This window comes from Dipodomys merriami, unplaced genomic scaffold (assembly GCF_024711535.1).
Source record: "Dipodomys merriami isolate MVZ:Mamm:240054 unplaced genomic scaffold, mDipMer1.0.p SCAF_110, whole genome shotgun sequence".
Lineage (NCBI taxonomy): Eukaryota > Metazoa > Chordata > Mammalia > Rodentia > Heteromyidae > Dipodomys > Dipodomys merriami.
Window position 1 is genome coordinate 469,333 of NW_027202383.1, and position 23,346 is coordinate 492,678.

At 41.8% G+C, this 23,346-nt stretch overlaps 1 long non-coding RNA gene across 2 annotated transcripts in view; it reads left to right on the forward strand.

Annotated features, from left to right (window-relative positions):
• The window catches only part of LOC138822443 (uncharacterized), a 46,171-nt gene extending 40,011 nt beyond the window's left edge, over window positions 1-6,160 (forward strand). For both annotated transcript variants that reach the window (XR_011370461.1, XR_011370460.1), the window contains exon 6: window positions 6,128-6,160. This is a non-coding gene — a long non-coding RNA (uncharacterized lncRNA). The remainder of the gene's footprint in view (window positions 1-6,127) is intronic.
• The last annotated feature ends 17,186 nt before the right edge of the window (window positions 6,161-23,346 follow it).

Sequence of the window (23,346 nt, forward strand, 5' to 3'; positions counted from 1 at the left end):
AGCTCAGAGTCAGCACCCAACCCCTAAGCTCAAATCCATGACTGAAAAAAACAACAACACAATCTCCCAACCTGGAAATCCTCTCCACAAACAAGATAAAACACTAAAAAACATTGCTAAGATACGTAGGCAAAGCCACATATACCCACCGCACATGTTTTTAAGATAGACAACAGCTAGTTCTCCAGGCAAAGGACTTGGTAGCATCATTTGTCACAAATAGATCATCCTATCCCTCCTTGGAAATTGGGCTGACTATTAGCTTCTTGGTTTTATCCATTAGAAAAATGAACCTCTCAAAGCTGCAAGACAGCAGCTAGTTTTGCAAATTAGAGCCAGGATCTCAACAAAATTAGTTTCCCCTGCTCCCATAGGAGTTGAGAGATAAGGGCACAAGCTCTTTTGATGTTTTCTTTTCAAAATGATGGCTCTCAATGTTTGTATTTTACAATGATCTTGAGAAAGATATTTCTGGGTCAAAAAGCTGGAAGAAAAAGACAGCTGCCAGGGGCTGGGAAGTTGGCTCAGTGGTAGAGTGCTTGCCTTGCATGCATGAGGCCCTGGGTTCGATTCCTCAGCACCACATAAGCAAAAAGAAAAAACCTGGAAGTGGCGCTGTGACTCAAGTGGTAGAGTGCTAGCCTTGAGCTGAAGAGCTGAAGGACAGTGCCTAGGCCCAGAGTTCAGGCCCCATGACCGGACCCAAAAAAAAAAAAAAAAAAGACAGCTGCCAAAAGGCTCAGCAACTCTTCTAAGGGATACACGTTTGAGGAGATGAGAATACGAATGTACTTGCAATTGAGAATTACCTAAGGCAAGCAATCTGAAAAGGAGTCTTATTTTAACTTGCGTTTGTTCTCACGAAGCCAAGTAATGATACATCCTTGTACTGGCTTTCCCTCCTTCTCAGCTGCTCGCCACCCTTTTTTTTTCCTGCTCTGCTCTGTTGCAGTCTCTTAACAAAATACTGTTTAGTGTGAAGCCCTAGGCAAGGTAGTCTACAAAAAAGCACCCTGTAACAAAACATCACAATCAAAATTAGAGCCAAGCTGGGTACTGATGCATATGCCTGTAATTTGAACTACTCAAGAGGCCTAGATCTGCCGGGCGCTGGTGGCTCACGCCTGTAATCCTAGCTACTCAGGAGGCTGAGATCTGAGGATCACGGTTCAAAGCCAGCCCGGGCAGGAGAGACCGTGAGACTCCTATCTCCAATAAAACCACCAGAAAACCGGAAGTGGCTTGTAGCTCAAGTGGTAGAGTGCTCGCCTTGAGCTGAAGAGCTAAGGGACAACGCCCAGACCCAGAGTTCAAGCCTCACGACCGACAAAAAAAAAAAAAAAAAAGAGGCCTAGATCTGAGGAGTACAGTTCAAGCCCAGCCCAGAAAAGTCTGTGAGACTCTTGCAATTAACCACCCAAAAGCCAGAAGTGGAGCTGATACACTGGAGCACACGCACACACACACACACACACACACACACACACACATATGTGTGCACACACACGTGTGCATACACACACACACACTTACAGGCAAAGAAATTGGGCAAAATGATTGCTGCAAATGAGATACAAAAGCTATGAAAAGACCTACTATAATTAAAGTTGCAAGCTAATAAGAAATGTAGTAAACCTCAAAAGAAAAACGTACATTACATCATATAGCTTTTCTCCATCAGTCATTAACCATTTTAACAAGTAAGATTATATTTAACAGAGTCTGAAGTGTGTTGGAAATTAAGTGCACCATTATTCTATAGGCGGTCACAAAAGAGAAAAACACCACCTATGACACCATGGGCCAGAGCTCATTTCATTCACTCCATCTGGATTTTCCACTTCATTCATTTCAAATCTTCAGCTTCAGTATTTCTATAAAGTTCTTTTTTTAAAAAAAGAATTAGTTCTCTTTCTGACTTTTTGTTTTGTCTACGCATTATTATTGTTATTATTTTGGGTTGGTCATGGGGCTTGAAATCCGGGCTTGGGCGCTGTCCCTGCGCTCTTCAGCTCAAGGTGAGCACTCTAGCGCTTGAGCCACAGTGCCACTTCTGGTTTTCTAGTGGTTTATTGGAGATAAGAGTCTCACGGAGTTTCCTGCTCCAGCTAGCTTTGACCCATGATCCTCAGATCTCAGCCTCCTGAGTAGCTAGGATTACAGGTGTGAGCCACCGGAGCCAGGCTATAAGCATTTTTAAAAATTTATTGTCTAAACTCCAATATACTAGGCAAGGGATATAGCTCAGTAGCATGTACAAGGTACTAGATTTAATCGCAGCACCAAAAAACAAAAAAAAAAACAGCATACTGAAAATTAGCAAAGTAGCAATATAGATAGCAAAAGAAAGCACAACAAATAAACTAAAAAAAAATTTATTGTCTATCTTGTAGCTTGCCCAGCCTCCTTAAAACAGGTGTTGTTCATCCTTGTCGGTCAATTTGTAAATCTCCAGTTTTTTGGATTTGGTTACTGGAACCTAACCATGTTCCTTTGATGGTGTCATGTTTCCTTGATTTTTTATTATAAATGAGATGTTCAGAGGGGTTATAGTTACAGTGAGGTAATGAATACATTTCTTTCTTCTTCTTTTTTTTTTTTTTTGCCAGTCCTGAGGCTTGAACTCAGGCCCTGCACACTGTCCCTGAGCTTCTTTTGCTCAAGACTAGCACTCTACCACTTGAGCCACAACACCACTTCAGGCTTTTTCTGTTTATGTGGTACTGAGGAATCAAACCCAGGGTTTCATGCATGCTAGGCAAGCACTCTACCAGTCTACCACTAAGCCACATTCTCAGCCCTGAGTATATTTCTTTTTGTACAATGTCACATCCTTTTCCTTGATTAAATTTTTTTTCTTTAAATCCTGCACTGCTGGCTTTATTCACCTCCCCTAGACTTTACTAACTAGATTTACCCATCAGCCTGGCTAGACTTCCTCTATTGCTGTCTGTGTCTGCTCCATATCACTTGCTCTCAAGCATTCACACCAAGGTTGCAAAGACATCTAAGGTCAATCACCACAGAACAGATCACAGATTAAAGTGGTGAGAGCTCCCAGTGTTCAGTTCTTCCAGCAGATGTGTGAGTGTCTCCACCCATGACCCTGTTTCTTCCTGCCCCTCCTACTCTCAGAGCACCCATTTCTCCCACAAATGCACACACAAAGCCATTGCCTTCTCAAACTTTGAGTCTTTCTCTTTCCTGGAAAACAGCTAATTCCCTTTAGAGTATGGGCCTTCCAGACACAGTCAGCGATAGTTCATTGTCAGGATGTCTTACTCAGTCCTGGACCATTTTTTATACTTTCAGGCAGGGAAAACAAACAAGACGTTCTTTCTCTGAGAGAAAGGAGAACTCAAGCTTCCAAGAGACTGGTAGGAATTTTTTTCTTTAATTTCTTCCAGACAGATCTATTACAGCAAAATCCAGTTGTAGGTAAATATCAATATTCCCCATTCTATGCAGCACATGTGTTAGGAGCTGAATTATATTCCTCATCACCAATGCTGAAATCCTAACCCCCAATAACCTAGGATATGACCTTATTTGGACAAGAGGGTCTTTTCAGAGGTGATCCTGTTAAAATGTCTTTAGGGTGACCTCATCCAAGACCACTGGGAACTTCAGTGGAACTAACCCTAACAACACTTGGATCTTGGACTTCCAGCTTCCAGAACTGGGAGAAAACACATTTCTGTTTCTTGAGCCACCTTGTCTATAGTTATTGTTTATGGCAGCCTTGTGCATTTTCTGAGCTCAATGCCAACACTGTAGCAGGAAGTTTATAAGCAGTTGCTGATTTATAGTTTTTATGCCACTCTTGGAGCGTGAACTCATGGCTTCACACTCTTACTCAGCTTTCTTGCTCACAGCTTGTGGTCTACCACCTGAACCATGTCCCCAGTCTGACTTTTTGCTGGATAATTGGTGGTGGAGTCTCATGGACATTTCTGCCAATATTATTTTCAAACTTCAATCCACTAGGTCTCAGCCTGTAATCCTGAGTAGCTAAAATTATAGGCATGAGCCATGGTTACTGGCTTGATTTGCAATTATTGGTTAATAAAAAAAGGATAGAGCTCAATCAACAAGGTCCAGGAGGGTAAGCTTCTGTGTTTTAACTTCATGTTGGGATCTCACCATCCGTGTAGCCTGACACCTATCATGTAGCCCCTTGGGAATTCAGATTCCTTGTCCATATATTGCAAAGGTTTGTCCCAGTCACCTTTAAGCCCTGTTTCCAAGTGATAAAATTGTTAGAACCCCCCACCAAGGACCCGTCCAGTTTTGGCACTGATGCTTTGTACAATTTGACCTTGAGCACAATGGCACCCACTAAAAAGGTCAGATAAACTTGGGAACTTATATGTTTACATTCTGCTTTTTTTTGGGGGGGGTTCCGGTTGTGGGGCCTGAACTCTGGGCCTGGGCACTGTCTCTCAGCTCTTCAGCTCAAGGCTAACGCTCTACCACTTGAGCCACAGTGCCACTTCCAGCTTTTTTTTCTTTTTGCTTATGTGGTGCTGAGGAATCAAACCCAGGGCCTCAGGCATGCAAGGCAAGTGCTCTACAACTGAGCCACCTTCCCAGCCCCTACATCCTACTTTTGAAAAGACATTGAACCTCTTAGTTTTCTAAAGAAGTGTACAAGAAAGCAAACTGTTGATTTAACCAAGCATTTCCTAGACTTTGGAAACCCAGAACTGCATGGTTTTCCTGATTTGTAAATATCCTGAGATGCTAACACTCCAGTGATCTTGTCTGGCTGATGATTTTCTAGCATTGTCTTAGTCCCTTTCCTATAATAATACAATACCGTAGTCTGATTTTGTTTTCTTTCTAATAAACTATAAAAGTAAGAGTTTTGATTTGACTAATAGTTCTGTTCCAAAATCAAGGGGGCCATATCTGGCAATGGCCTTCTTTCTGGCAGAGTCTTCAGGTAACACAGGGCAAGAAAGGAAGTGTGTGTGTGTGTGTGTGTGTGTGTGTGTGTGTGTGTGTGTGTGTGTGTGTGTGTGTGTGTGTGTGTGCGCGCGCGCGCGCGCACGCGTGTATTTGGTCATGGGGCTTAAAATCTGGGTTTGGGCTCTGTCTCTTAACTCTTCAGCTCAAATCTAGCGCTCTACCACTTGAGCCACAGCACCACTTCCAGTTTTCTGGTGGTTAATCAGAGATGAGTCTCACAGACTTTCCTGCCAAGGCTAGGTTTGAACCATGATCCTCAGATCTCATCCTCCAGAGGAGCTAGGATTACAGGCACAAGCCACCACCAGTGCCTGGCTCTGTGTGTGTGTGTGTGTGTGTGTGTGTGTGTGTGTGTGTGTGTGTGTGTGTGTGTGTGTGTGTGTGTGTGTGTGTGTGTGTGTGTGTGTGTGTGTGTGTGTGTGTGTATTCTTATAAACCAGTATTCCCTCATGGGGACTAAAACCTTATCAAAGCCCAGTCCCTCCCAAAGGCCAATCCCATGTCTGAACTCCATCATCAGATGGTCTTCACCCTCCTCATACATCTCAGGAGGAATCAACTCCACCATAAATTCCCAGGGGAACAAGCCATATTTAATCAGCAGAAGGTGAAAACTCCAAGGAAGATTTTATTCAGACTATAACAGAAATGGTCAAGACTATTAACAATAGGAGAGATGAGGCACAATTCTGATAACAGATAGGATTGGTGAGAAGTATAGAAAATGAAAGAGGGGAGTAGGTACAAAGTGACAGGAGACAGACATTGGGGTGTTGAATTGTTTTGTTGGGGTTTTTTTTGAGCCAGAAGTCTTGCTATAGAGCTCAAGGTCAGCCTGGACCTCACATTCCTCCTGACTCAGTCTCCCCAGTGCTGCGTGGGGAGGTAGGAGGACCTCTACCCTGTACACCTCCCTGCTGAAGTGGAAGGAATCTACTTCCAGGGTGATCACATATCAAGAATTCAGTGATTCTCCCTAAACAGCCTTAGCAAAATTCTTGCTAAAACTGGGCCAAGTGGACCAAAAGTAGGCCTAGTCAAAAAGAGAGCAAAGGGGAACCTGACTACAATTTGGACAAGAAGAGATTCTTTGTGTCCTCAAGTCTGCCTGTGACAGTCATCACAAGAAGCTGAAATGAAATCTTTTCTCATTCAGTCTCTTCCAAGTCCTCTAGAAATAACCTCAGAGCAGTTTCCACTTCCAAGAGGGAAAACAAAAGGAATCCAACAACAAGACTGCAGCTGTGTTCAGTTGAGGTTGATTGCCAACTCCCCAGGAAACGGTGCCCTCCGTCAGCCGCTTCAGAGGTACGTCCTGACCATTGCACTGCCTGACCAGCCTGGCCGTAGACCTGGCCATGCCAGGCACTTGTCGCTCTCCAGACATCCTTGGGCAATGTTAGACAACCCAGAAGAGTTAGAAGCTAGGGGAGCCCCAAGTTCACTGCTAAGTGCAGCAGCTATTTGGATCCAGAGGGTCACCATATCCACTTCCTTTTCTGTCTGTCACCTCCTTTTATTCACAGCGCCCGTGGGGGCATTTCTATGGAAAGGTGGTAGCAATCTGTCTCACTGGAACATGGATTTGTTGTGAGGTGAGAATCTGCATTCACAGAAAATGTGGCAAAAACAGTGGTGGTGTGTTTCCCCCCTTCCTCCCTGCAAACTTCACTGTTTCTCAGAAAACTATTTATGACAAAGGTTTAAAACCCTATTGGAATGGGATCAGGTTATATAAACAGGTCCCTTGTACCTCTCTTTATCCATGAGGCTAAAACTGTACTGTATTTAAGAAAAATAAATAATGACCACAGTGGAGTGAACATGAAAAGCCAGTTAATCCCGTGGTCCCCATTCCCGATGACCAGAGTCAGTGAGAAGTTTGCAGAACATCACTGGCCAGGGTCCCGCCCCCGGGATCCCACCAGTGTTGATATAGGGGGAGGAACAGTAGAAGTACTTAAAGCTTCTGAAAGAAAACATATATTTAAGGTTCCCTCCAGAATCTAATCTCCAGCCAGGATTGAGATGGGTAATCTATTTTTTAATGTCCTCGCTTTGTAGCTAAGGGAACTGAGACCCAGAGAAGGGGTAGTTTGTGAAAAGTCAGGCAGCTAGTTAGTGGCAACGACAAAGCAAAAACAGTGTGCATTTTATGAGGTCTCAATAATCTCAGTTGCTGATAGTCTTAGAATATAGAGAACAATGCCTGAAAATGTTAACATGTTTATCTAAAACTCCCTCATGATTTGGCTTACCTGAGCTGGGTACCAGTGGCTCACACCTATAATCAGCTATTCAGGAGGCTGAGATTTGAGGACTGTGGCTTGAAGCTTTGATGATCAGCCTCTTAGAATAAACAAAGAACTGAATGTTGATTGTTTATTGATATTATTTTCCCATAAGAACTAACAGAGGGCTGGGGGTTTAGCTCAGCGGAAGGGCGCCCACCTGGCGAGCACAAGGCCTTGGGTTCGGTCCTCAGCCCTGGAGAAAAAAAAAAGAACTGACAGCATCTTTATTTACCATTAATTACTAATTAATATAGAGGTACAAGGGACATTTGCCTTTCAAACAATTGATCCTAGGAGGCACTCATCTATCAGAACCTTCCAGAATCTCATGGATTTCCCCAGGGCCTCCCTTGAGCCTTTCTTGTTCCAATCTTCCTTTTTCCAAGCAGCATCCTTGGGCTCTTACCTTTGCTCATCACCTTCTCCAACCTCACTTTATCAACTTCATGAAAACATTGTATCTTTTGGAAATTTTACAATATCACTTCACCAGAACAGTTTGCGTATTTCCAGGTACCCCCGGGTCGCACTTTGTGAAATACTAATGTACATGTGACTAGCATAGCCAGAGATAGATGCGCACATCAAGTGGGAGTGACATTTGAATGGGACTGATTTTTGCAAGTTCGCCAGTTCTTTAGGTCTTTCATGAGTATTTCCTAATATAGCAAATCCTCATATAGTCTGAAGCAAACTGTGAGGACTTGCATAATGGCTGCTCAGACAATGGGGATGTACTACACTGGGTCATATGTTGCCCTCATGGACTAATATGGAAATGAACATCTGCCGTCTCTATAGACAGAAACAATGGGCTCAGCATACCATCTGCAGCCTCTCTTCTTTGCCTAGAATGCCTCTCTCACCTACTTGTAGTAACAGCTCCTATCCATGAAGACAATGATTGGCAGGTGACGGTGCTGGACCAATCATTACACTCCATCCTTTGAGACTGGGAATGAGCTTCTTCTCTCATGAGCAAAGACTCTATTTCTACGTGAATGGTTTCTCAGCTAGCGGGGAGTCCAGCAGTTGTCTACAGAGATCCAGTTCATGCCTAGTTGCCTGGAGACCTGAGCTGACAATCACAGCTTCAAGGTTCCCGCCCTTTACCCTTACTCGTGATATCCATTATCTGGGATCAAATACAGTCTGAAAATATTAAATGGGAAATTCCAGAAATCAACAATCCCTAAGTTTTAAATAACTATTATTACAGTGTGTTGTTGTAATTGTTCTATATTATTTATAGACATTGTTGTTAATATCTTACTGTTCTCTTCTATGTTTAATTTATAAGTTAAACTGTAGTAAAATATACATGAATAAGAAAAACATGTGCATAGGGTTCCTTACTGTCTTTGGCATCAGGCATCCACTAGGATCTTGAAACAGCTCCCTGCAGATAAGGAGGGACAGCTGTATCTCCTCTGCCATAAGGACATAGCGTTTGTGGATGCTGTCTGAACCAGATTATCTGCTGCTTGGCAGCCACGGCAGTGGAGCTATTTTGATGGCTCTCTTTGTTCTGTGCTTTTATCAAAATGAGTTGAGCTGTGGCCTTCCCAAGAAAAAGGAGATGGAAACGTGTTTTTGAGATAGAAAGCAGTCTTAAATATTCCAGCTCTTTTTTCATGTTAAAGGAACAGAGCAAATATATTTTGGTCCTAGTCCTTTGGTGTAGAATGATTGGACCCTTTTAGCTATAATTGGTCTGCTGCTTAGAAAGGAATTGAAAGGAAGCTGGTTTATAATGAGGTGCAGAAATGGCCCTAAGATAAGCCTCAAGTCTGGACCTGGGTAGCAATATGATATATACAGAGCACTAACTTCTGATCATTCCTATGTTGTGCTAAGCCTTTTGTGTGTGCTGAGATCATTTGCATCGATTATTTGCATCTGATGAGGAGGTGGGCTTGTCCACAGTGCCTCCAATGGGGGGCAGACTTGGTGTGGGGGGAAGAGGATTTAAACGGTGACTGGGTGAGAATGACCCTAGTGTCCCTAGTGAAGTCCTCAGGCTGAGAATGAAGCCCATGGCTGGAAAGCCCACACCTTGTGTCTGTGTAGTCTTCTGACCTATAATCTCCATGTAATTTTTAACCCTTTACCATTTAACTAATTTTAGGACCTCTTCTAACCATCATCCATCCCTCAACCTCGAGATCTCCTTGTTACAAAGATGTCTTAAGGTTTTGTCTAGAATTAGAAAAGGACTTCCTGGGTTCATATCATTGGATCTGGAGTCAGGGACCCTTCAAGGGTTGCTTTCTTCTGGGCTCCTTATGCAGCCCAGTAAACATCTGAGATTATGACAGAGGCACAGAAATGACTTTCTTCGCTCTTTCCCTTTCAGAAGGGAAGATATGCACTGAACAGCACTGGGCCAAGTCTGTTGAGCACAACAGCACTGCAAGATGAGATGCCCCCATCAGCCAAGTGCGTGGAGCCAGCAAGTTCAGGCATGGCCAGGAACAGATGTAGAGATGCAGTCAGTTCATCCCAGCATACCTTTCCAAAGTAATTTCTCAATATGAAGCCTTTCCAAACCCTCTAAGTCCAATTTTCCACTTTGACATGTTAAATATCATCGCAGGTAATACTGAAAATTGTTCCACAGATAGTTTCGTGGGTCATATGCCAATGTAATTTCTTCTGAATTGAACAAAATTGCTCTCATGGCCTTGACAGGCCTATATTTCATCTGTGGGAAAAAGAAATAAATTATTCCTCTCAACTTGGGTTGTAGGGAACTTGTACTATTGGCAATGTGACCCTAGTTATCTGGATTCCTAAAAACAGCAATTCATTCTCCCGCCATATTTCAGAAATTAACTCTGTGGAGCAGCTTCCCTGTGCATGGAGCCTCAAAGCCCTGACAGTAATTCAAAGGCTATCCCTCTGGAAGCTGCATGAGACCTGACAGCCCACCTTTTAGACTCTAAAGGCCTGCAACACTGTCGTTGCATCCATAAACTGTAAAATAGGAAAATCCCTCTTCAGGGAGGGTATGTGCCTTCATTGGCTAAACATAATAATAATTCATTTACTATTACTAAGCAATGAAAAGGGCTTAAAAATAAAAACCTCCAAGCTGGGTGTCAGTGGCTCAGGCCTGTAATCCTGGCTACTCAGGAGGCTGAGATCTGAGCATTGAGATTCAAAGCCAGCCCAGGCAGGAAAGTCTGTGAGACTCTTATCTTCAATAAACCGCTAGAAAACCAAAAGTGGTGCAGTGGCTTAAGTGGTAGAGTGCTTGCCTTCAGCTGAAGAGCACGGGGATGGTACAGGGACAGAGCCCAAGCCCACAGTTCAAGCCCCATGCCCGACCAAAAATAAATTTAAAAAATAAAATAAAATAAATAATATAAAAATGTCCAATCTTCATAAGGACTCTCATGCTGAGAGACTATTGCTCCAGGGGCCCCTGGGGGTCTGAGAAGCATAGGAAGATAGATGGTGTTTATGCAGTACCAAATTCCTGCTGGACCTGAGTGCTCATTTATCCTGAGGCCAGCAAGCTGCACAGACAGATGAGCCCTGGGCTCACTTGAAGCTGTACCTGCTGAATGTGCATTCTTCGAAGCGCCAAACACAGTCACAAAAAAGTACTATGAGCATTCAGAGGAATCACAAGAAGGTTTTTCAGAATTAGAAGGTCGTACATTTTCAAATTTAGAAACTCACTAGTTGAGCTAGAAAGAGATTGCTCATCATGGCCTGGATCACAGGCTGGCTCATGAAGTGAAAGAAAGGCTTCTTTTAATCAGAGGAAAAATAGAAAAAGTTAGGGCTGGGAAGGTGGCTCAGTGGTAGAGTGCTTGCCTTGCATGCATGAGGCCCTGGGTTCGATTCCTCAGCACCACATAAGCAGAAAAAGCCGGAAGTAGTGCCATGGCTCACGTGGTAGAGCACTAGCCTTGAGCTGTGAGGGACAGTGCCCAGGCCCAGAGATCAGGCCCCATGACCTATCAAAAAAAAAAAAAAAAAAAAAAGAAAAGAAAAGAAAGAAAGAAAGAAAGAAGAAACTGTAATGGAAGAGGTAAGATGTTTGGAAGAGACCATCTGGAGGCTGCCAGGAAAGCATAGGAGTTCTAGATGGTGAAAAGAAAAGATGAACAGTAATAATCAAATGACCCAAAAATACTGCATCCAACATCCAAGGGAAGCTAGGAGGAGGACACAGAATCACAGGGAAACAGGAAAACATGCAACAGAGAGGCCTATCAGCTGCACTGAACATTGATGAAAATGAACTAAGCAACTCAAAGATAGCTATGGGAAAGAAGGAATGAGAGGGAAAGAGGGAACAGCTTACACTAAGCAAAAGGAAAGAAATGTAAATATCACCTGATGTGGAAGAAATAGTTTTATTGTCAAAGCTCATAGAATTCACAAACTTTATAGACCATGATAATGACAATTTGCCTTGTGAAGGTTAAAATGTGTTTGTGACTTTAACTAAGTATTACTATTCCACAATACTGTGAAATATGCAATATTTATATAGTTACCTAATCTCACTAAAAAATTATTTTAAAAATATTGTATCCAAAGATGGAGTCAGTCTCTCCAATCAGGCAAGACTGAAGAAAAAAATATATTTGAGCATTTCCTCATCAAAATTCCTATATCCTAAAATGAGGAATCTGTCCCCAAACAGTTTAAACTCAGGAATGGCTAGAGACTTGAGTTTAGATTCAAACAATCACAAGCTGAGCCCCGAAGAAGTTGCCACTTCTCTTAGTGCCTGTCCTTTGCCTGTGGAGTAGGAGCCTGGAAGGGAATTTTTAAATATGAAAAAGGTGAAAGTGTGTGTTTTCATGCCCAAAGGACTGCCACTCTGTGAGGAAAAGGTCTTGGTTACTGGGCATATCTGAAGGACCCCAGCAGGTGGCAGTTTGGACACCTAAACATCACGTCAGCTATTCTTCTAATGTCCTTCCCAGGAGGGACAGGCCATCGGGCAGAGGGGATGTGATCAGCACCTGACCCAGTGTCAGGTACCACTATGTACATTTAGTGATCAAGAGGCTAGTTCAGAGGGAGCTATATGGAGGACTACTCCCCACATGTGGTCAGCCACGTCCCATAAATCAGGCCTGAATTGCTTGGGGCTCTGTGTGCTTCAGGTATTTTTCTGGAAGTTTCCCAAATCCTCCTTTATCTGGAACTGCCTAAGATCTTCAGAGCCATCTGGGAAAGGAGCTTCAAGCCTGGCCCAGGGACAGAGAGAGTTCTTTCCTCCTTTCTTCACTTGAAGTTGGCTCTCCAACCCTCTAGCCTGCTTGTGAGGTTGATCAGTAGCCCTGTGAAGCTCCAAGACTGACACCCTACAGGGTCCAGGACCCAGGACAGTAGCCTAGCAAACAGATTGTGCCAACAGTCCATATGGTGATTTTTTTTTCATAAGATCTTGAGATCAGAAAGGTGCTGATATATTTATGTTTATTTGGGTTGGCTTTTACTCATACTGCACATGAAACAAGTTCAGGACACTAGTTAATCCATGGCTTGAATTTGACAACATCTGGTACCAGTGGGTACACAGATGTGCAATTCCATCTTCTGCGACCATCTACATTCTGACTTCATTAAATCTACAGGCCTCCAGTTTCTAACATCAAGACTAGCAAGGCAGAATGGGTAAGATGGACTATACCTGTAATCCCAATTACTCAGGAGACAGAGATTAGAAAGATCAATGTCCAAGACCAGCTCAGGAAAAGAAGTTAGGCTCCATCTCAACAAACAAGCTAGTCACGCCTGCCTTCCCAACTATGTAAGATATGTTAATAGGAGGACTGTGGTCCAAGCTAGTCTGAGCAGAATTATAAGTCCTTCTTCAAAAAGTAAGTAAAAGCCCAAAACAATGAGGATTTGGCTCAAGTGGTAGAATGCCTTAACAAGTATGAGGCACTGAGTTCAAACCCCTTTAAGACAAAAAGAAAAGAAAAGAGGAGGGGTTGGGAAGGTGGCTCAGTGGTAGAGCGCTTGCCTTGCATGCCTGAGGCCCTGGGTTCGATTCCTCAGCCCTACATAAGCAAAAAGAAAAAAAGCCGGAAGTGGCGCTGTGGCTCAAGTGGTAGAGCGCTAGCCTTGAGCTGAAGAGCTGAGGGACAGCGCCCAGGCCCAGAGTTCAGGCCCCCAAAAAATAAAAAAATAAAGAAAAGAGAAAGGAAGGAAGGAAGGGAGGGAGGGAGGGAAGAAGGAAGGGAGGGAGGGAAAAAAGGAAGGAAGGAAGGACAGATTATTGCAGTGATTGCATGTAACTACTGTCCCTCCCAGGTGAGCAACCCCACCTCTTTTCAGGCTCTCTGCTGTATAAGGAAGTCCTCTGACTACACCAATCTGTCCCAAGGCTCTATGATACCTTGGCTACACAATGTCAACAGCCCTTCAGATGAATGGATGCCCTTTTGCCTCCAACCTCAGGATGCTGAGAGTGCCTTTCTTGCCTCTGATCATGTGAGGACAGCCTGTTGTTCAGGTTGGCATTAAGCCATGCCAGGCAAACAGGCTTATCCTTCTGGTGACTTACCTGGCTCCCAGTGGTGGTGCCTTTGGAAGGTTCGGTGATGAATGTCTGCAATGAGAGCCATCACAGTCCAGGAATCAGCAGTTGTGGCTTCTAAGGCAACCAAGAGAAGAAAGGTCTGGAAAGAGTATTGTTCTGCAAGATATCCTCAAATTTCAAATGGTAAATTAGAGATGACTGGAAAAGAGCTTCCCATGCAAGTCTGGGTTCGACTTGCATTCTTCATCATCATCATAAATGAAGCATAAGAACAACCTGTGGGAGCCCTCAGAAGCCAATCTCCATGAAGGCCCAAGTGAAAAATGCTGGGTTTGAGTAATGCTGGAACAAAGGACATCAGGGAATTCACAGGCATTTGATCTATACTTCAATGCTAACAGAGCCCAAAGAGCCAAAGGTCTGTGAGCAATATCAGTGCTATGACTGGAAATTGGAATTAGGCAGCCACACTACATCTGACAATAGAGGACATGAAGAGATGGCAGCTGGGCCCAAGCATAGAGAGATAGAGTCTGGATGCTTCGCAGATTCTTCTTGCAATAAACGACGATTTAAAAAGGGGAGGGGGGATGGGCAGGTACCAGTGGCTCACGCCTATAATCCTAGCTACTCAGGAGGCTGAGATCTGAGGATCACAGTTCAAAGCCAGCTCCGACAGGAAAGTCCATGAGACTCTTATCTCCAATAAACCATCAGAAAACAGGAAATGGCACTATGGCTCAAGTGTAGAGCGTTCACCTCGAGCTGAAGAGCTGAGGGACAGCACCCAGGCCTAGAGTTCAAGCCCCACGATCAATCAATCAATCAATCAATCAATAAATGGTAAAGAAAAGAAAAACCACTTTTTTTCCAGCCAGTAATTCTTTAATTTTTTTTAAATAAATCACTATATATATTCTTTTGATTTTGCAATACAACTTGAATGAAATCATGGAGAAGAGCAGGGCTCTGTGTCAATTTTTGTCATCCAAGTGGGTCCAGTTCCCAAGCAGGGAATTTGAAATACCTGTGGGACACCCCATGTTCAGCGAATGAAAACTGCCAATTGTTAACTGTACATCAGATAGTGAGATCAGATTCTTGTGTAAAATGGTGTTTTATTCGTATATAACCTATTCAATCTCCAGGTTACTGATAATACTCGCTCTACAGCAGCCTGCATCATTAGTATTTGCCATGTGTTTGGATAATTTGGTATATAAAATTTCCTCAAGTTTACTTGGATTTTTTATTCCCTTGCTAACAAGGGAAGAGATACATTTACAGGCATTTGTTTACTCTTATTATAGGGATAAATAGAAAAATGGAAAGAAAGACAACAAATAAGTAACAATAATGTCACTAAACTAACTGCATAGATTCTAGCAGTAGGTAGAATTTCCCATCAGTAGACTGTGCACACATGTCAACCTCATTGCTTCTTGAACGATCATACATTTATCTGTGTGCCAATCTGGGGTGGTCCTCATTTCTACCTTTCTGTCATGTCACAGCTGAGGTCGGTATGGTACTCAAGGGCCTGTCGTTCCTTTATGCTTTTTGTAAGACCAACGTCATCCATCTCTCCCTCCTAGGCTGAAAAATTATAACTAAGAGAGAGCTGGTAAAGTCACATAGAATGGCTCCTGATCTGTCTTGCTGATTTCTTATGGTCTCCAGTGTGCCTTAACTGATGACAAAATTAAGCTGCCCCAGAAGTTCTAATGAACAGCTAGTTAAACGTCCCCACCAACACCAATGCGTATTAGTGCTCAGTAGCATTCATGTATTTTCCCGTGGGGAGTTCAGGAGGATGTGAGGTGCTCCCCAGGGCCTTTTCAGTGTGGTCCATAAAACAGGAGACAGCAAGAGAGGCCCGGAAACTCCTGATGTGGTCTGTGCTGGGTCTTTATTGTCTCTCTGAAACCAGAGGTAATTAACTCTTGCTGATTGGCTTCATTAAGAGTTAAGAGCCAATGATTCTTTTGGATGCACATTTGAAAGTATGTTCACCATGATAAAAATCTGCCAGACCCATGTTCTGTTGGTGGGTTAATTATTAAGACACAGGGCTCTACTTTTAGTGGCTTAGTATTTGAGTCCCTTTCCAACCATCCCTTTGGGCAGTTGGTATGTCTTTCATTGTTTTTTTTTTTTTTACACTTAATGAGGTCTTGGTTATAATCTGTTTGGAAGGAGCCATGCTAAACAATACTGCTCTGTGAACTCAGTAATTTGAGAGGTGATTAGTGGCCAGGAGCCCTGGCGGGCTAGCTTTCCGTCTTCCTATGGGATGCTGTAGGCAGCCAGCAGTCCTGATCAGTTTTCCATCTTGGCATTTGGAATGTGGGAGGCTTACTTCCGTTTTTAGTGGGAGTACGGGGGTATGCTACAATATATGAGATTCAGACATATACTCAAAGGAATCGTGAACCGGGGTGAGAGGTGGTACATGCTTAATCTTTTGTAATATAGCGTATTAAGAATAAAGTTGAGGGCTGGGAAGGTGGCCCAGTGGTAGAGTGCTTGCCTTGCAAGCATGAGGCCTCAGGTTCAATTCCTCAGGACCACATAAACAGAAAAAGCCAGAAGTGGCACTGTGGCTCAAGTGGTAGAGCATTCACCTTGGGCTGAAGAACTGAGGGAGAACATCCAATCCCAGAGTTCAAGCTCCATGACTACCACCACCACCACCAACAACAAAAAAGAATAAAGATGATCTAAATGTCTCACAGAAATACCAATTAAATTGTACATACCTTTAAATTCCAGCTAACAAGCCCCAGGGCCGGCAAAAAAAAAATTAAGTTTAGAGAGATGATTGATTGTCCAACATTTTGAAGCTACAAAGTGGCAAGGTCATTTTTTTTTTAAGTATAACATGCCTACAGAAGGCTGTGTATACCTTAAATGTAAAGTTCACTCATACTCAGAAGCTAGATCTAAAATACACTGAGACATGATAAGTTATACAGGACTCTGGGTATTCACACAGTGAGACCAAAGGAGGATAATCTTAGGAGTGGGACACAATGGCGCAAGGCAAAATAATATATATCAAAATGAACTCCTCTAGAAATTTGATTTTTTTTCTTTGTTGTTGTTTTTCTTTTCTTTTCTTTTTGTCTTGTTTGTTTGTTTATCTGTCTTTGGGAGGGTAAGGAGAGAGCACAGAAATGGAGGGACAAAGGGTGAGCAAATGCAGCAGTGGTACTCACTAGACACTATGTTAAAAATGAACCATACAACTTGTGGATGGGGACAGCAGGAAGTAACTGGGAGAGAGGGAGAAAAAGGATAACATTGTCCAAGAAGAAATGTGCTCTTTACCTAATGTATGAAATGGTAATCCCTCTGTGCATTACCTTTATAATAACAATAACTTTTTTGTTGGTCATTAGGTTTAAACTTGGGTCTGGATGCTGTTCCTGAGCTCTTTTGCTCAAGGTTAGTGTTCTACAACTTTGAGCCACATCTCCACTCCCAATTTTCTGGTGGTTAATTGGAGATAAGAGTGGCACTTTTTTTCCTGGGCTGGTTTTGAACTATGTTCCTCAGATCTCAGCCTTCTGAGAAACTAGGAACTACAGGCATGAGACACCAGTGCATGGCTAACAATAACATTGTTAAAAAGAACTCGGGGGGAGCTATAAAATTCAACAAATTACCACGAAGCACATGTTCATGTAACCACCAGCAATTATGCGTGAAGCCCCCAGCTGCTATTCACTCCTTCCCTGAGTGTGACCTTCCCCACGTGTATCATCATAGCTCAGATCCGTCTGTCTGTCATGAGCTTTCCTGTGGAGAGGGTGCCACAGATGATGGCCTTTTGTGTCTGTCTGGTTTCTTTTGCTCACAGGACTGGCTCTTTCCTGTGGTGTGGTGGTGACCAAATATCATCATTTTTCATCCGTCATCTTCCATTGAGAAGTCATTCCTGTGCCTACTGCTCTGCTGTGGCCCCTTTGTCATAAATCAAGTGTCACTATTAGTGTGAGTCTTCAGGACTTTGGGTGTCAGTGCCACACTTTTCTCTCAAAGTGCAAGCCTTGAGAGAAAAGAAAGAGATTCCACTAATTCTGGGCTCCTTCAAAGTTCCTTGGTTATTCTAGTCTCTTTGCATCATCGTACAACTCTTATTAACGTTCATAAAATTTCTGCTGGGAGCTTTATTGAGGTTGTATCTATTGTGATACATTAGGCTGAGAAGTCAACCTTTTTAACTCATTGAATTTCAGTCCGTGAATATCTCCCCATTTATTTATGTCATTTTTCCCCTACTGGCCTTCAGGGCCTCCTACTTGCTTTTTCTCACAGCAGTTGTTCTACCACTTGGCTCTGGCCCTGCTTTTTGCTGGTTATTTTGGAGATGAAGTCATGGTTTTATATGCCAAGGTTGGATTTGAATCTTGATCCTCTGGACCTCAGCCTCCTGAGTAAGATTACAGGTCAGAGCCATCCACACCCAGTTTATTTCCTTTTTTTTTTTTTGAGTCTGGTCGTGGGCCTGAACTCTGGGCCTGGGCGCTGTCCCTCAGCTCTTCAGCTCAAGGCTAGCGCTCTACCACTTGAGCCACAGCGCCACTTCCGGCTTTTTTCTTTTTGCTTATGTGGTGCTGAGGAATCGAACCCAGGGCCTCAGGCATGCAAGGCAAGCACTCTACCACTGAGCCACCTTCCCAGTCCCTTCTTTCCTATTTTTTTAAACAATGTTTTAAATTGAATTGAAACTAATTTGAAATGGCTACACAAAAATATTAAAAAATAAATTAATAAATATGTTTTATGATTTATAGCATAGGAGTTTTAAGCATGTTTCTGTTAAATTTTATACTGTTTATTTGTATAGGTTGTCTATGTTTGCAGCAACATGACTAAATTCACTAATCAAGTCTAATAGTTATCTATAGATTCTCTTGAGTTATTAGTTTTATTTCTGCCTTTGTGATGGTTAAAACTTTTATGTTTTCTTTCCTTCTTTATATATATATATGTATATACATATATATACATATATATATGTATATACATATATATATATATATAAAATGCTGACTAGCAAGGGTCTATTCTAACAAGAATCATTGTTCTTAAGAAAAATTTACAAGCTTCATCTTTTTATGTTTGCTGTGATTTTTAAAAATAGACATTTTTATCATATTAAGGAAGTTTCTTTCTAGTACCTTTGTGCTAAAGTAAGAACTTTTTATGAATACATGTTGAATTTTATCAAATGTTGTTTCTACCTTTATTGAGAGAATTATGTACTTTCACCCCTTTATTCCATCAGTATAGTTTAATTTTAAAAAAACTGAACAATTTTTCACTGATAAACCAGCTTGCTTAGCTTTCTTGGAATAGATACAATTTGATTGATTTGGTTGCTATGTATTCTTTTTTTGTGGTATATTCTTTTTGCTACATAATGATGGTTTGGGAGTGTGTGTGTGTGTGTGTGTGTGTATGTGTGTGTGTGTGTGTGTGTGTGTGTGTGTGTGTACCTTTCCAAACATTCCTTGGGTAGCTAGTATGTCTTTCATTATTCTTTCTTAAAGCTACTTGATGAGGTATTGGTTATAATCCAATTTGAGGGAGGCATGCTGAACAATACTGCTCTGTAAGCCCAGGAATTTGATAGGCGATTAGTGGCCGGGAGCCCTGGCCGCCAGCTCTCTTTCCTCCTCTGGGGTGCTGGGGGCAGCCAGCAGTCCTGATCAGTTTTCCATCTTAGCAATTGGAATATTGAGGGTATTGGGGCCTAAACTCAGGGCCTCACTGAGCCAATCAAAGCTCTAGACCAGCCCCAACCCCTTGTTGTTGCTATTTTCAGCGGTAAAGTTTCACTTTACTACTGGGTGATGGCCCTCCTAGTTCACTTGGGATGACAGGCTTGAGCCCTTCTGCCAGCCATCCTGCTCGCCCCAGCTTGAGATGACAGGCACACGCTGCTGTACCCAACCGCTGACAGAGGTGGAGTCTAGTGAACTTTTGTCCCAGGCTGGCCTTCAATCTCTGGTCCACCAATACTTAATTTTGGATTTTTGTATTAACTCCCTGGGTGAAATGGATCTATAATTTTCTTTGATCACGGCATCCTTATCACTTGTTGCAATAAGGGCTTTACTGGCTTCATTAGGAATTACGCCTTTTGTTAAATTTTCTGGAAGACTTATATAAAATTGATAATTCTTGTTTAAATATTTGGTAGCATTCCCTTGAGATGTCATCCGTGTCTGGAACATTAAGGGAAGGTTTAAAATTATATATAGAGTTACTTTGATTTTATATTCATTCTGTGTCTGCCTGGGCAAATTGTGTTTTTCTAGGAATTTATTCATTTCCTTGAAACTATCAAATTTGTTGGTAAAAGTTGTTAGTAATGTTCTCTCATTTTAAAATGTTTTTGGAATCCTTCTAGCAATCTCTGTTTTTCTTCCCAATATTGTTGTGTGATTTCTAATATTCTTGAGTCATTTGTCAGGGACTTATTAACCTAATAGGCTTTTCTAAAAAAAATTTATTTTGTTTATGCTCTGTTGGAAGTTTTAAATTTTCTGAGTTTCTATTTAGAAATTTTTGCTTTCTTAGGAAATCTAATCTATAATTTTTTTCTGTTTCCTTGAAAAGATAAGTTGTTGTACTATGAATTTCTATCTAGAATAATTACATTATTATTCTCTTGAAAATAGGCTCTAATTCCCATTGCATTTATCTTTGATTTGTAGCTTATTTAAAAATATATTTTCAGGGGCTAGGAAGGTGGCTCAGTGGTAGAGCGGTTGCCTTGCATGCATGAGGCCCTGGGTTCGATTCCTCAGCACCACATAAGAAAAAAGCCGGAAGTGGCACTGTGGCTCAAATGGTAGAGGGCTAGCCTTGAGCTGAAGAGCTGAGGGACACTTCCCAGGCCCAGAGTTCAGGCCCCATGACTGGATTCCAAATAATAATAATAATATATTTTCAAATTTCCAAATGCATTTTCCTTGTTGGTACATGTACTTGAACTCAAGGCCTTAACTCTTACTCCACATTTTTGCTCAAGGATGGCACTCAACCATTTGAAATACATCTTAACTTCTAATTTTTACTAGTTAGAGATAAGAGTTTTTCAGATTTGTCTGCCTTGCCTAGGCTGGCCTTGAACCATTATCCTTAGACCTTAGCCTCCTGAATAACTACAATTACAAGTATGAGCTTGCTTTGGAATTTTCTAATTATCATCGTTGTAGATTTCTAACTTAATTTGAAAAACATAATCCAAGTAGTTTACATTTGTGTCACTTTTTAAAAGACTTGCATAATGACTTTGCATGTGGTCGGAACTTATAAGAAGGTCTGTGCACACTTGAAGTCAAGGAATGGATATTATTCAGCCACTGTTGTCTGGATCTAGTTCTATTAATTGTGAGTTTACCTTTTGTTCCACTATTTGTTGAAAGTAGTGGATTCATTTTCCTACTCAGTTGTGTGTTTGTCTCCTTCTCTTTAGAGTCTGTTGATTTTAATTCATCCAATTTAAAGCTACACTGTTAAGGTACATAAAAGTTTTTGAATTGCTCATCTTCTTGGTGAGCTGAACATTTTGTAATTATCATCTCTCCCTCCTTACCTCTAACATTGCTTCTTGACTGAGTGTCTATGTTTTTAAGATTAGCTCAACAGACTTAGCTGCTTATGATGATTGTGTTTGTTCTGTTCATGGGGAACTACTTTTTCCAAACTTACTTTCCACCTTTGAAATATTTATATTTAAAATTCATCTCCCATAAGCAGCATAAAGTTGAGTTCCTAGAAATCTATTGGGTCAACTTTCTGTATATATTTATATAATTATATTTATGTTTAATGCAATTATTGTTGTATTTGTAATTAAATCTGCCATCTAACTCTTTGCTTTTTATTTGACCTATATTGTTTACATTTTGTTCCTCTTTTCTTTTCTTTGATAGCTTTTTCTCACTGATTAAATATTATTCTGGTTTTCCTACCCATTTAGTTTATTGGGTAGGGGCAAATTTAGATTTTGTGAGGCTTTAAAATAGAGACAATTCTAGCTGAAGACAAATTTTATTAAGAAAAATAATAAAAACTGTACACATAGTATTAGGAATGAAGATAAACATATATAAAATGAGATAATTTACAACAAATTTCAAACTTAACAAAACTGACCAATATCCCAAACATCATAAAAAGCACTAAAAATAGAGAAAAAGAGCATCAGAAAAAGAGCATGTTTTTATTTCACTACCAAACATAATCCTATGACATTATGACATTTCTCCTGTCTCCTTTCTCTTTTCTTTTTCTTTTTGGGGCTACTGGGGATTGAACTCGTGTGAGCTATGCACACCTTGGTTCTTTCTGAGGTGGAGTCTCACATTATTCTGGGCTGTGGTCTTCCTACCCGTGCTTTGCTGTGTGGCTGAGCTCCCAGGCCCGCGCCCCACACCCTGCCATCAGCTGAGATGGAATTTCACAGACTTCCTTTTCCCCAGTAAGACATCGATCCCCTGACCTCTGCCCCCAAAGTAATTAGGATTACAGGCTTCAGCCACCACACTTGGCTCTGGTTTATTTGTTTATAACAGTGTGTCTCTATGGAACTCAGACTGGCCTTGAACTTGTGACTTTCTGGCTCAGGCTCCAGATTACTGGAGATGCAGGCATGAACCACCACACTCAGCTATTTTCCCTAATTTCTTGTGCTGCAAATGCTTCTTCAAGAGTTCTTTCATATGACAATAATCTTCTAAGGTCTTTTATTATAGAAAGAATAGAAAACCAATTAAGCCTTTTCTCCAACATGGCTTGTGGTATTCTTTGTGAGGTACCATTCTCCATTGTTCATCATTAGAATATACAAAACATGTAACTTAGCATACAGATGTACTAACAAGACTTCTGACAGTTCTTCAAAAAAGAAAAGAAATTGATGTGTTTATAATTGAATATACTACATGATCAAACGTATTTCTAAAAGAACACAACTTCTGTTTTGATTAAGTGTCAACAATTCTCTGCTTATGAATTTGCACTTCTGATATTTGGAAACCCTTTTTCAAAGACAGACCTTCTGTAGTGTCTATCTCAAACCCTATTTCTCCACAGCTCTGCACACATTTCCAGTTCTAGGCACAGGTGACACAGTCTTATCGCACAGCACCTGGTTCTTGTTCTACTACAGTGTGAACGTGGTTTGAGCGTATCCTCCAGAGTTGCATGTGTTAGAAGCAGAGTCCTCAGTGGCCGTGTGACCTCAGTGGGGCCTGGTGAGAGGTCCTTAGGTCATTGGGAGGAAGCAGTCCTTGGAAGGGATTAAGGTAGTTCTTAAAGGACACTGAATATGCTCTTGAAAATAGGACATTTTTTGTTTTGTTTTGTTTTGTTTTGGTCCGGTCGTGGGGCCTGAACTCGTGGCCTAGGCACTGTCCCTCAGCTCTTCAGCTCAAGGCTAGCGCTCAACCACTTGAGTCACAGCGCCACTTCTGGGTTTTTTCTTTTTTGCTTATGTGGTGCTGAGGAATCGAACCCAGGGCTTCAGGCATGCAAGGCAAGTGC